Source organism: Adiantum capillus-veneris, chromosome 19, assembly GCF_014529385.1.
Source record: "Adiantum capillus-veneris isolate H3 chromosome 19, ASM1452938v2, whole genome shotgun sequence".
In the NCBI taxonomy this organism is placed as follows: Eukaryota; Viridiplantae; Streptophyta; class Polypodiopsida; order Polypodiales; family Pteridaceae; genus Adiantum; species Adiantum capillus-veneris.
In genome coordinates, this window is record NC_140949.1 from 121,674,750 (window position 1) to 121,689,409 (window position 14,660).

The window sequence follows — 14,660 nt, forward strand, 5'->3', positions numbered from 1 at the left end:
GTGTAACAGTAGCTGTATTAGTTGGAAGTAGGTAGGTAGAGTGTTAGTGTGTTTTTTCTCTATGTAAGGTGTTAGTATTAAGGTTGTTAGTTCTGTGTAATATAAAGTACAGTAAGTAGGAAGTAGATATGTGAGAGCTAATAGAGTGTGTTAGTGTGTAACAGTAGCTGTATTAGTTGGAAGTAGGTAGGTAGAGTGTGTGTGTGTGCTCTCACGCAGGCCGCGGCGACCTTATCCTTAAATTTAAAATTTAAAAAAAAACCAAAAAAACCAAAAAATAAATAAAGGCAGGACCAGGATCGGGAATATCTCCCAGACCCAAGCCTAATCTCACACTCAGGCATAGGCATCTATCGCCCTTCAAAATTACGAATTTTAGCTTCACACGTAGCTAAAAATTGACTTTTTTGAGGACCAACGGAGCTTCAGGTGACCGAACGTTGTGCTATAAAGCACACCGCGACCCTCTGAGTGATACGCTCGTTTTGAGCTATCACACACTTTCACCAAAAAAATCAATCATTAAAAAACATTCAAAACGTTATAAAAAAAAAACGAGTGAAAATAGACGCCTAAAAAAGTAAGCGGTTAACCTTCGAGGTTATTCGCCGACGCTTGTAGGGTGCCAAAGGCACATGCATCTGCGCTCTAGTCGTGTGCTAGAGACGGAGCAAGTAGAGAGAATTTCGACTTACGCGAGTTCTCAATATCCACCTACTTTAGGTTCCGGGCCCTCGACGGGGACCCAAGGTAGTACAAACCAAGACCCGAACATAGCGGCTAGTGACTCTTCCTCTGACTACGACGTCATAGAGGGTTTCCCAATGCCTAATCCCAATAGCTCAAGTGAAGACATGCATGCCATGGGCCCGCGGTCCGGGCCGAGCGTGCTTAGCCACCTGAAGGAAACCTTTAGTAGATCCACTCGCTCCGGACATGGAGCTAATGATGTAAATGAGGGGGTGGGGCAGTAAATTCTCCATTCATGACCAATGTAGAGCCTATGCCCTTAGAGAATGTGCACGTAAATACTTCATTCGTTGCACCTCCTGACTCTTCAGAGTTATTTCCCTCCGAGGTCATATTACCCGATGGTAGAAGCCTTGCCGAAGTGCAAGAGGTTGAGCGATATATCATTGTGGCTAGCGAAAAGGAAGTCGAGAGCTTACGCAAGGCGGATCAATGAAGAGAGTTAAAAACTAAAGCCCCTATCTCAATATCCTTGCTAGGAGAGCAATCGAGTGCTCCTGACTTAGCAACCGCTAAGGGCCAACCCATAGAAAGCAACATTGCATCTAGCTCAAAGGACACCCCTAGCACCTCAATCCTAGATGGAGCATTCTTAAATGAGAACTGGGAGTACGAACTACAAACGGAAACTCTGACCGACCTATACATAGGTCACACCTATCACGTGGGTTGGTTAGATATCCTACAATCCACAATGGGTGCTACTAGTGTAGAGGATCAACAACAAAGAGTTTGTGAGGTCATCCATAGGGTCATTGAGTTAGAGAGACAGAACAAGGGGATCAACATGCCTTCAACGGGTCTCATGAGATTCTTAGATACAGGAAAGTCTAAAGAACCGACCTTATCGCAAATGGAGACTCCCTCGATAAGTCCGATGGATCCTCCATATGTTGTTTCTCCAGGGGTCTCAGTGCAATCTGAGCCCACAAGTGATAGCTTCACCTTTCCAAGTCTAGCTCATCTTTCCCTTGATGACACCACGGCTACCATGCCTACCCCAATGATGGGCATGCCGAGAAACACACCATGCACCTCATTTGCTAGTAAAGCACCACTACATGGTAGCTCAATGCCTGCAACAGTACCTACAAGTGTGTACCAATCATATGCACATATGGGTCATCTCACTCATGTAGTCCCTACCCCTCCCATTGTTTCAACTACCTATGCTCCCCAACCACAACACCGAAGTTCTTATTTCCATGGGACTATACCGGCTAGCATTAGCATGTCACATCCGACGTCTGCTATGCCTAGGGCCACACATATGAACTTTGGGCCACCACATGGCACAACATCGTACCCAACGTGGAACCCAAGGGCTTCCTATGCGCAAAGCCCAATGCCAATACCTACTCCACATGTAGTCTATGGAGCGCCTTCATCCATGGTGCCTGCTCACTTAGGTGACTTGGCAACATTTGCTCAAGCTATTGGTCGATCTATTGCTGAGAATATGCGTAACACGCCTAATAGAGAGCCTAGAAGTAAGGCAGTACAAATAGCCAAGCTCACACAAAAATTTAGTGGAGACGGGGATGTGAGAAAGCATATCGAAGTGTTTGAACAAATATGCGATTCTCTAGAAGAACACAATGACTTGCATAAGAGTAATGCTTTAAGCCTTAAGTGGGAAGGCAGGGGATTGGTATAGAACCCTAAGGGTGGAAGAAAAAATGATTTATCCTACTCTTAGGAGACTGTTCTTGAAAGAATACATACGAGAGGGAGTGCTTTGGGGTGTAGCCTCTCAGCTCCAGAAAGCCCAACGAGAGGAAGGAGAGTCGGTGAGTGACTTTATTAGTCGCTTGAAGCATTTGAATTCTCGTTGTAATCCAAATGAGTGCTTCAATAATAATCAATTGCTGGATAGATTCATTAGGGGGTTACGACATGAGGATATCTACAATGGCCTAGTCATTAGAGGTATGACCACTTGGGAAGCAATCACCACCAATGCGATCCAATTGGAGGATAATTTAATGATTCAAGGATAAAGAGTGTCTGTTGAGTCTAAATCTATTAGCTCACAAACATTGGGGCATCAGCCAATGACCCTAAAACCTATTGCTAAGGAGCCAAAGATATCTGAGATGACTTTAGCAGATCTCACCAAGGCTATTCAAGAGAGTCTTAGAGACAATCGTGCTCCACAAAACAATCATATGTATCCAAGAAGGGAGCAACAATGGTGCTCAGTATACTATGGGCCGCATAGTATCAGTGAATGCCCTACGTTTAGAGTAAAATTCAATGGGAATTGCAATGCCTGTGGAAGGTCATCAAGCTAAGGATTGCATAGTATTTAAGCGCGCGATGGCCAATAGACCAACCTTAGCATGGACATACACACCTCAAGTGCCTGCATTGATGCCGGCCCCACCTCTTGAACAAACAGCACAACACATGGTCCCTAGGGCCCAAAATGTTGCCCAAAATGGATGGAGCTGGGGAGATGCCAATAGATGAGGAACACTTAGATCCACAAACCAACCTAGATGAGAACCTTGTTATAGAAATACTTGTTAACAAGTTGGGACAATACTTTGAGGGTGATGAATCCAATGCAACCATACCAATCACTACTAAGGGATTAACTGTGAAGGGAATCCTTGATGGTGGAACAGGGGTTAGCATTGTGACTAAAAATTGATGGGAAACCATGGGAATACCTCACCTTGCGACCACAACCATAGTAGTGAAGATGGCCAATGGGTCTATTATTAAACCTATTGGGATGCTACAAGATCTCAAGATCAAGGTCTTTGGACATAAAATAAGAATTACCTTCATTGTTATGGATTTCTCGAAACACACTATGGCATTGGAGATGATCTTAGGGCGTCCTTTCATGAGGGAAGCAAAAATGGTGCATGACTGGTCTAAAAACCATGTCTACTTGCAGTTCCAAGATTCTGTCATTCGAGTGGATCTTGTAACATGTCGAGCACATCCCCTAGGAAACAGGTTTAAAATTGACATAGATCTGACACCACAGTTCACTCGGCCCCATTGCAGTATTGTTACACGTGTTTGAAGCGGACACTGATGTTGGGGAAGATTCTCCTTATATGGATGTACTACCTGGGATGACTGAATCAGACAATGTGGATTGGGTCCACCTCGCAGCAACCATAGACACTTGGGGAAATAGAGGGACGACCTGGGTAACACCTGAGGGGGATGAAAAGCCACCACTCGTACCCTTAAATATGCTAGAAGCAATGCATATAGCTTCTGACAAGACTCGTCCTCATATAATAAAGAAACCATACAAGTGGGTCCCTAAATCTTCTTTAGCGACCATGGTGGATGCTAAAAAAGAGAAGCCCACATTTTTGGTGCCTTATAAGAAACGTCCCACTCGCTCCAAGAAATGTAAGGAAACGTGGCGTTGGATTCCTAAATGACTATTGGAAGCCCAAGGCTACTATCAAGGAAATGATCAAATCGGGTCCCAAAACGCAGATTGTGTTCTTACTTGTCACCTGACCCATGTGAGCCCAATCCCGTAGCTCTAAAACGAATCGACGAACACGGAAAGAAAATAATCACAGAATGCTACACACCCACTCCAGAGCTTATTTGGGTGCCGAAGAAAGAAAAATTTGTTCCACTTAGCTCAGGAAGGGGGGAGTCCCATGAAGCTTCTAGCTCCTCATGTAATACATCCATAGAGGTAAAATCTTCTCCACAGCCTCCACCTACAATAGCAGACCTCCATAAAGCTACAAAGGAATCCGCACCTCCCAGTGTTCAAGAATTACATGATGAGCCACTTCAAGTTCGATCCTGGGAGAGTACCTTACCACCCTTGCAACTCGACGAAGCACCTAAGGTAATAGAAAAATACTGGCAAAAATCCTCACCTATTACCAACTGGAACAATTGGTTTCAAAGGGTGACGACATCATTCGAAAAGGTATGATCTAACCAAGGAAGGGGGGAGTGTTTGCTGACATCCATCATTCACTTGCTTCCCTCTCAACCTTCCTCCCTGACCTCTCAATATCCCAATATTAGGGAATGTACATATAAAGCCTTATACTCACAAAAAACAAAAAATAAATAAAGAGCAAGAGCAATTAGCAAATGAGTATGCACAATAAAAGTCAAAACATTGACTCAGACCTACACATTCGCATCCAGTACACTGAAACAGAAACCTATGCCATAAAACACCTTTGATACTCATCACTCAAGTGATGGAGGGTATGTAGAGGAGTGTTTCTGTTTTAGAATTGAGTGATTAGCAAAGTTCCTTTTTTCCACTGATGTGCCTTCTAGAGGTATTCTTTGTGTTTCCTAGTGTGTACAGGAACGTGTTGCTGTTGTTAGGATTTGGATCTTCATGGAATCTTTTTCTCATCCACTTTTCAAATCAAGCGTGATCATCAACACAAACAAGTGTTTCTTGTCCATTAGCATTGTCCCTTATCTTTTTGCATCCATGTTTGTCTGCTTTAATTGTGATTGGTAGCATAATATTCAGTGCATTTGCTTAATATCAAACATTAAATTCAATGTAATTTTTTGTCCTAATCACTTGTCTAGGTTTAAAAAGAAAGCAGTCTGACTAAGCTAGTTTGACCAAGCTAGGTGTTAGAGATCTTCTCTTAATACCATGGGGAATGCCTTCCTAATAATCAATGGTTACTTAGGTTCTTAATCCGATTTAGGCAGCATTGTGTGAAATGTATTAGGGCTTTCTAGTGGGCGTAGTCCCTATTGACGTTTAGCTTAAGTATTATAAAGGGAGTCTACTAGTGTGATGAGCCTAGGGAGGGTACCAATGTTATATGACCCCCCAAAGTTACAAAATTAAAATGCTGAAAATGAACAAACAAAAAATCAAAGTGCCACAATGTAAAATCTTAAGCTGGAAGAGAAACCTCAGCTTGATTTGGTACTCCACTCACATGTATCGCCTATGGTACTCGAGCCCTAGAGGTTCCCAGTGTGGGCGCTTTTCCTTGAAAGGCAAAAAACCCAAGGCATACAAAATAAGCATACACATCAAAATTGAATCACTGTGAAAAGACTTTGGGGGGTCAAAGAAAAAGTAATCAGTCAGGCGATGATTTCATGAGAAATTCCTTTTATCATAACTTAACTACCAAGGTCTTCTAGGTATAGCCTCTAGTCAGCCCTCGAACATGAAATACTTGGCTCTCGCGATTAAACAACTTAATTGACCAGAGAAAATTGAGAAGCTTACCCATAGTATTAATAGTCGATCTTTAGTGCCTTTCGACCGTTAAATTAGAGACCCCAGACTTGTTTAGTTCTTTACCTTTACAACTGTTTATGCGTTTGATTATATTGCAATTTAATGTTTATTGCTGATAAATGGTTTAAAATTATGTTACCAATCAAATTGTCTGCCTACAACTGCATATGCTGTTTAATTGCTTATGAGAATGCAATTACTGTGCCAATGTTGTTTGATTTTGCAGTGAGACTGAAGGAGGCTAAGGACATTCATCTCAAAAGCTCTTCCACATCGATGAGCGCGCTTCAAGTCAATAGCTTTCGAGGACAGAATGTACATCACGAAGGGGGGCATGTTAACCCTCACGACTCAAGGACACCCTATCACCTATGACGGACGTTGTATTATTTACTTGGTAGAGTCAGGTACCGCGCTTGTCGGTCCAATAGGAAAAGGGTAAGGGTGATCGCCGATGAGAGGCGCACTCTAACTGGAACATTCAAGGGATTAGTTGGCTAAGCATGGGCGCCCAAGTGTGAATGGGGTGAGCTCATATAAAAGTCAACTAAACCTAAAATTCACTCATTCTCTCATTTGTGCAATTGAAGACTGCTCTTGCTCCATCTCCATCTTCTTCTTCTTCATCTCCTTGTGTGTGTGTGTGTGTGTGTGTGTGTATGCGTGAGAGAGAGAGAGAGTGTGTGTGCGATCGAGCATTGCGGCGGCACGACGGCGGCGAGGCGGTTGAGCACGGCGTAGCGGTGTCTCCCTCTTCTTTGCGGCGAGGAATCCTCCACGACAGCAAGCATAGAGCGGTGAGTGACACACCAACGCCATCTTGGAGCTTACTAGTTTAGGCTTGTTGTGTGCTTGGAGCCATTTGTGGCTCGCACATAGTGTATGGGCAAGTTCCTTGCATTGACACGTGCGACATACGCGCACAAGCCCTCTCTGTTCTTGCAATATATGATGGGGTTTGTGATACAGACAACCCTAGTCAGAAGACCAAGTTCCAAGGGGACTACTCCTTTGCTCTCCTCATCAACACATTTGCCTTGCGAAAGGGACATAATTCAATGGATTTAGCGGCATCTCTACAAACCATTGACGAGGAGAGAGATTTCTATGAGAGTGTGCCAAAGAGTAGCTTCGCTCCCCACAAACGTCTCATGCGCTCAGAGCGCATTGATCTCGACACAATCGACATAACCAGCAAGAACCTTTGCGAGCAGGATGATGCAACACTAGTAAGTACTTCATTCTTCTTAATTCTCATTGTTGTTTCTTAGAATCATAATCCGACGTTGTTTCCTTGTAGTCCGCTTTGAAGATGGAACGGTTTGCCCAACAGAAAGGTGGATTTCGCATGAAAGGTGACTCAAAGGACACGGCCCTATGGCATTATCTCCCAAGCTTCAATGAAGGAATGGTCCGGGTCATCCACAACGAGTATACAAACTATGCATCAGTGGAGATGTACAAGTGTAGAGCGCTAAGCTCTGTATTTGATCGAGTTCCTTATAGCCCTACAGTGCCCACAAATGTATTCTTGTAAATAGAGAGGCAACAATCCATAGTTTTGGTGGGAAAAGGGCCGGAAACCTTTTAGCATATCGCGGTCTTTGCTTCGAGGCTCAACAAAGAATAACAAGCAAAGAAGATATTGTATCATGCATTGGTAAAAAACCATCTTTAAGGAGCCTAGGTCAAGATGCCTTCAATGAACTTGTAAAAATGCTATCTTCGCCACGTGCATTGCACGTCTCAATGTATCTTTGAAATTAATAAAGCTATCAGCTTGAGTAAAGTTTTGTCTTGATCCATGTGTGTCACGAGCCATTTGCACACTAACATGATTTTCTCGTGCCATAGGTGAGCCTAATGGGCCTTTTGTGCCCGGCTGTCATGCACATGGTGGCATAAGGAGCCGTTCCGTGGCCCCATGCCAACAGTCACTCCGTGGTGCACGGGCCCACGGAATGGCTCCTTATGCCTCCATGTGCACGATAGGGGGACACAAAAGGCCCTTGGGCATCGGGATGGGCACCACTTGCTGGCTAACAAGGACCCCGTGAGTGTAGAAACATTTGTTTTGAGCACCTTGCAAATTGATTGTGTCCACTAAATTTGTTTCGTCAAATTAGATAAAAATTTAATTGTGCCACATAGGATCTTGCATTTAATGGACTTGGTTAGGTGAGAAACTAACAATGTGTGTGTGTGTGTGTGTGTGTGTGTGTGTGTGTGTGTGTGTGTGTGTTAGCCTTGCTCTTTGACAGACCACCTCTCATTTGGACCCCTTTACCATTGGCCCGGTGTTGAGATAGATCCGTAAGCACATGTCTATATTCTAACCCTTATTCCTGTTTATTATCCCATATTAAATGACTAGTTTAATATGAGAAAATCATTTGGGTTGGTTAGATATTAGATTTTATGACATTACCTCTCTCTTGAAGTCATAGTCGTCCTCGACTATGAGGTAAAAGAGATAAAACCTTAGTCATTAGTCAATTTTTTCTTAGTGGGTAGAGGATCCCTTTTTACCCTACGACATCATTCCAAAATGGATGACTAATCCATTTGGTGCTTGGGAGGCATAGCTGCCGCAAGCATGTCTGCTCTTTAGTCCATTTCATTCTCCAAAATAGAGTGACAAATTCTATTTGGTGTTTGAGAGACATCGTCATCACAAACATGATTCTAAGTATGCATACTACTTAAATTTGTGCACAATAAAAAGAGAATTAGTCTTATAAGACAAAAACATTGATCATTCAAAAGAAAAATGTACATTTTCTTACTCTAATGTAGCATTGTAAGCATTGACAAGGTTCATATTATCCTTAAGTTGGATTCCTTCCATCCATCTAGTATCCTCAAAAGGATAATTTTTGAACTTAATAAGATACCATCAGATAGTCTTACCATGTCGTAGTACCTTGTCTTCATGCTGAAAGATAGCTTTGGGTTTTAGAACCTCTTCTTGGTCTTTGATTTTTGGAGGGTCTTCAATAATTGGTTCACTTGGTGGCTCTCCTTTGTAGGGCTTAAGTAGGCTCACATGAAAAGCATTGTGTATGAGCCAATGGTTGGGCAACTTGAGTTGATAATCCACTTCATTGATTGGCTTCAAAATTTGAAAAGGACCATAGTATCTTTTTGCTATTTTAGCATAATACTTTTGATGGCCCGTAGGATTTTCGCCCATCGTTTTCCTCAATCGAGCCTTGGGAAATTTAAGTAAGACCCAATCATTTTCTTTGAACATTAAGGCCCTTCTGTGCTTATCAACATCAAATTTTTGCCTTTGTTGAGAGATGGATATAGCCTCCTTAATCTTTTGGAAAGATTCTTGTAGGTCACAGCTATACTCATCGGCAGCGAAGATCTTCCCATGTACTTTAAGTAACAAGGGACAATTAGGTCTTCCCTCAATGATTTCAAAAGGTGATTTTCCCGTAGAAGTGTGGACAATATTATTGTACGCATACTCTACGAGGGGTAAGTACTTTTCCCATTGTGAGTGTTGATCTAATTTTGTAACATAGGTCTTTAGTAGATCAAGAATTGTAAGACTGGCTATGTCACTTTGGCCATCCATTTGTGGGTGATAGGCCAAAGATAAATTCAATCTTGTACCTAGATTTTCAAAGAGACCTTTCCAAAATTACCAGTCATTCTAGGATCTCTATATGACACGATGGATGTTGGCAATCCATGGTGTTTGAAAATCTTGGATATGAAGAGTTGCCATTTGGTGTGCCTTAATAGTCTTTTTTACAGGACTAAAGTCTGCTTGCTTGCTAAACTTCACCTAATGTCCATATTCTTGTATTTCCATGGATAGACTTGGGTAATCCAAAGATAAAATCCATGGATATACTCTCCCATGGTGAATTAGGGATTGGCAATGGCTGAAGTAATCCAGGTTGCTTCCCTCTCATACTTGTTCTTTTGGCATACCACATTGTTTGAAACAAACTCTTGTATGTCCACTTTCATGGTAGGCTAATAAAAGTACGTCTCTACTCTTTAAGAGTAGGTTGAATGCCTCTATGTCTTGCATAGGGAGGAGCATGGGATTCATGCATGACTTTCTCATGAAGGGAGTGGGTAACACATAGCCTATTTCCATGGAGAAGATAACCATCCTACAAGGTGAATGGTTCCTCTTTCTTCCCCAAAGCAAGGGCTGACATTCTTTCTTTAAAGTCAGGGTCATTAGCATACGGATCTTTCATAAAAGATAGATCGTTGTGAGTTGCTATAGACACAGCATTAACTTTTGGTCGTCGTGATAGTGCATCATGCTCCCTTACCTTTCCCCAAGCATAGGAGAGAGGTGATCCTTTGCAATGAGCATCCTCTTTTGGAGCTTTGATAGTGGAAGCTCTAGGAGTCTCATTGCGAGCATTTCTTTTTCGCAAGAACGATAACCATGTTCTTTCTCCCCACACTTAAAACATTTGTTGTCCTTACAAAAAGTTTCAAGCTCTTTAGGAGAGAGTTTATTTTTACCTTTGTAAACTCCTTTCTCCTTGGAAATGGCCTATGAACTTTGAGAGTAGCAGAAGCTCTAGGAAGCTCTAGGAGTCTCATTGCGAGCATTTCTTTTTCGCAAGAACGATAACCATGTTCTTGCTCCCCGCACTTAAAACATTTGTTGTCCTTACAAAAAGTTTCAAGCTCTTTAGGAGAGAGTTTATTTTTACCTTTGTAAAGTCCTTTCTCCTTGGAAATGGCCTATGAACTTTGAGAGTAGCAGAATTAGAGAATTAGATAAAGTACTTTTGTGAGATTACTTTGTGAGCATAGTGGGTGAACTTAATTGATGTTAGCAACATAAACATGGTACTTAGTTAACTTGGCATGAGAAATACTTTTGCAAGAGAGAGAGTTTAGAAAACATGACAATAGTTGAGGACCGGATTCATATAGAGCCACGGTCCCCCCTCCAATAGGCATATGTATTATAGTTTCTCCCATCAAGAGAGACTTGGCACAATACAATCTTTGTGTTCCTTGTGACCTAGGTGATGCAATGAAGATGGAAAGCTTCATGCATCACAAGCATAACATAAACTTTGTAGAAAGCATTAACTATCCCAAGCCTCAGTCCCAAGGTCTCAAACACCTTTGAAGCTGGAGAGAGCTAGCTAGGAATGAGGGTAGGGAAGAGGAAGAAGAAGCATTCCATAGGAGAAAGAAATAGTTCCTCACTTATCATCACTCTTCTTACTAGCATACATAATAGCATAGTAATGAAGATGGAGAAGATGGCAAGATTAAGCATTGAAACATGGCTCTTGGTTGGATTTGCATTCCATAGCCAAGAGTATTGGTGTAGGCTCTCACTTCTCAACAAGCTTGGAGAGGAGGTGGAGTTCCTCTACTTTCACCAAGTGAGAATGTCCCAAAAAAGTGAGTGTGTGAGAGGTGTATACCCCCCCGAGCATACCCCTTGCTTGCTTTGGGCAAGCAAGGGTATTGGACCCCTCTCCCCCTAGCCAATCACATGCAACATGCATTTCAAGCACATGGGTACTCTTTGGACAAGTGTCCTCCTTATCCCTTAGAGAGAGAGAGAGAGAGCCTAAAAATATCTAGATATTTTTTGAATGGAATTAGAAGCTCATTGGACCCCTCTTTAGCCCAGCCAATAGCATTCAAGCACACTATGTGGCTAAGCATAGGGAGAGTCTGACATGTGTCCATGTGCCCCTTGAGAAAAGGGGGTTCCCTTTGGGTGAGTGGGAGGTTAAGTCAAACATTCCCCTAACTTTGGGACTTTTCCCCTCCTTTGTAGGGTCTCAAGCACCTTACCCCCCATGCATGGGAAGCTTCTCAAGCACCTTCCTCATCAAGCATGACAAGCACCTCAAGCACGACAAGCACCTCAAGAAACTTAGGTCATCAAGCACCTCAAGCTTAGGTCTGGTTCCCACATGAAGCTCAGCCCTAGCTTGCCTAAGGTCAAAGGAATTTTAACACTAACAATTGGAGGTCTTTAATGAAGCTAACCCTAAGGTCTTTTAAGCTCCATTAGTTAGTCTTGCTCTTTGATAGACCATCTCTCATTTGAACCCCTTTACCATTGGCCCCGTGTTGAGATAGATCCATAATCACATGTCTATGTAATCCTTATTCTCGTTTATTATCCCATATATGATCATTTAATATGAGAAAATTATTTGGGTTGGTTAGATATTAGATTTTATGACACTCATGTGCTCAATAGAATGCTTTCTATCATGCCATGCTTCATATGGAGTAATAGAGTGCAAAGCTTTTTTAGGAAACCTATTTAGTACATAAGTGGCACACATGATGGCCTCAAGCCAAAAAGAATGCGGCAAAGCTTGACTTTTGACCATACATCTAGCCATTTCCATAAGTGGCATTTTTTTCCTCTCAATAACACCATTTTGTTGAGGTGTATAAGGCAATATACATTGGTGTTTTATCCCACGACTAACCAAAAATGCATTAAATTCATGAGACATATACTCCCCCCCTCGATCGGAACGGAGGGTGTCCATAGTACATTTTGAGACATTTTCAGCCATAGCCAAAAATTGTTTGAAGTGCATAAATACTTTGGACTTCGCTTTAAGCAAAAATACCCATGCATGCACCTGGAGTAATCATACATCTACCGTTTCCATAAGTGGCCTATTTTTCCTCTCAGTAACTCCATTTTGTTGAGGTGTATAAGGCACTATACATAGGTGTTTTATCCCACAACTAGCCAGAAATGCATTAAATTCATGCGACATATACTCCCCCTCTCGATCGGAATGGAGGGTGCCCCTAGTACATTTTGAGACATTTTCAGCCATAGCCAAAAATTGTTTGAAGCACATAAATACTTTGGATTTTTCTTTAAGAAAAAATACCCATGCATGCACCTGGAGTAATCATCAATGAAAGTCACGAAGTAAAGGTAATTTCCCAAGGACGGAGTTTGCATGGGCCCACAAACATCATTGTGCACAAGTTGCTACCTGCATGTGGCCCTAACTGAACCATACTTTGGAAACTCTGAACGCTGGATCTTACTCAAAATGCAGCCTTCACAAACATCTTTGATAGGTGCTTCAAGAGGTGGCAAAGAAGCAGCCATATCAGATTTCTGCAAACGTAGCAAACTGGCAAAATTCAGATGACCAAAACATGCATGCCAAAAAATTTCATCTGAAATATCCTTTGAATCCACAACTGCATTTGCAAATTTCTACCCACACTTGTCATACAAAGTGAGCTTATATAGCCCACGGCATAAAATGCCAGATGCAACAATTTCATCACCAAAACTAAGATCTTGAACTGTACATCTGTCATCCACAAATTTGACTACAAGACCAAGTCTAGCAAGTGTAGATACAGCCAAAAGATTCTTCTTGATCCCAGGTACATAAAGTGCATCAACAAGTGTGAAAGAACTACCATTTGCAGCAGTAAAAATCACAATCTTTCCAACTCCCTGAACCGGATAAGAGGCATTGTTGGCACAAGTGACTTAATTACCATGAGGGATAGACTTGAGAGAGGTGAAGAAATCACGATGTGAGGTAATTTGCTTTGTAGCACCACTATCAAAATACCACACATGTGAATCTATAGCACAGCTGACATGCATGCATCATGGACAGTAGGATTATAGGTACACTCTGCACTAAAAGCCCATTACACATCAACATCAACATCACAGTCTCATTTCATAGAAGACTCAACCATAGCTGCATTCGTAGTGGATCCAGCATTTGTAGTGGAACCACCCTCTTTCTTCTTAGCCTCTTTGGCCTTCAACTTAGGACACTGCTTGATCAAGTGATCTCATTAGCTTTACAATAATGGCAATGCATCTTCTTTTTTCCCTTATCACTAGAATTTCCAGACAAATTGCTGCCAGCAGAAGCATTAGGAACGGGTGATTTTCCACTCGCAGAAGAACCATAAGAAGTGGCTGCATTGTTGTTACCACCCTTTCTTTGAGCAGCAACAAAAGCCTGTTCAACTACATGCTATCTAGTCCTTTTTTTAAAAAGAAAGTGACTCTTGCAACAGCAATGTGTATAATGCATCAAACTTGACAACTTCAGGATTTCCTTGGGTCATTAGTCTCCAAGTACTAGCAAAAGTCTGGTAAGAATCTGGCAAGGCATCAAGAACAGTCTGCACAAGGGAACTGTCTAAAATGACTTCACTTGCAGAAACAAGTTGCTCATTGATATCCTCAACACCAGCAAGAAAAGTATCCATGTCACCTTTCTCATGCACAATCTTTGACTCCAAGTCTTTACGCAACAATGAAATTTTTGCCTCATTGTGGCTTGCATAAAGACCAGCCAGAATATCCCAAGCCTGTTTTGCAAATTTTGTTGAACGAATGTGAAGAGTAATGGTGTGCTTCACAGACAACACAATCAATGCATGAGCATGTGCATCCTTTACATCCCAACGAGCTTGTTCTATCCTAGGCAAAACAACTCTAACGGCAGCAATTCTTGCAACAAGACCTGCCATATCCTCAACATCACCTACATCCTCAGAACCAGGATGTACATCCATGCCTTGCACAATATTCTAGACACCCTTTGACACAAGAACATGTTGCATCATGTAAGCCCACATAGATTAATTGTCCCCATCCAATCTGTCCTCGGTAGCAAACATCTTGAACACATCTGTG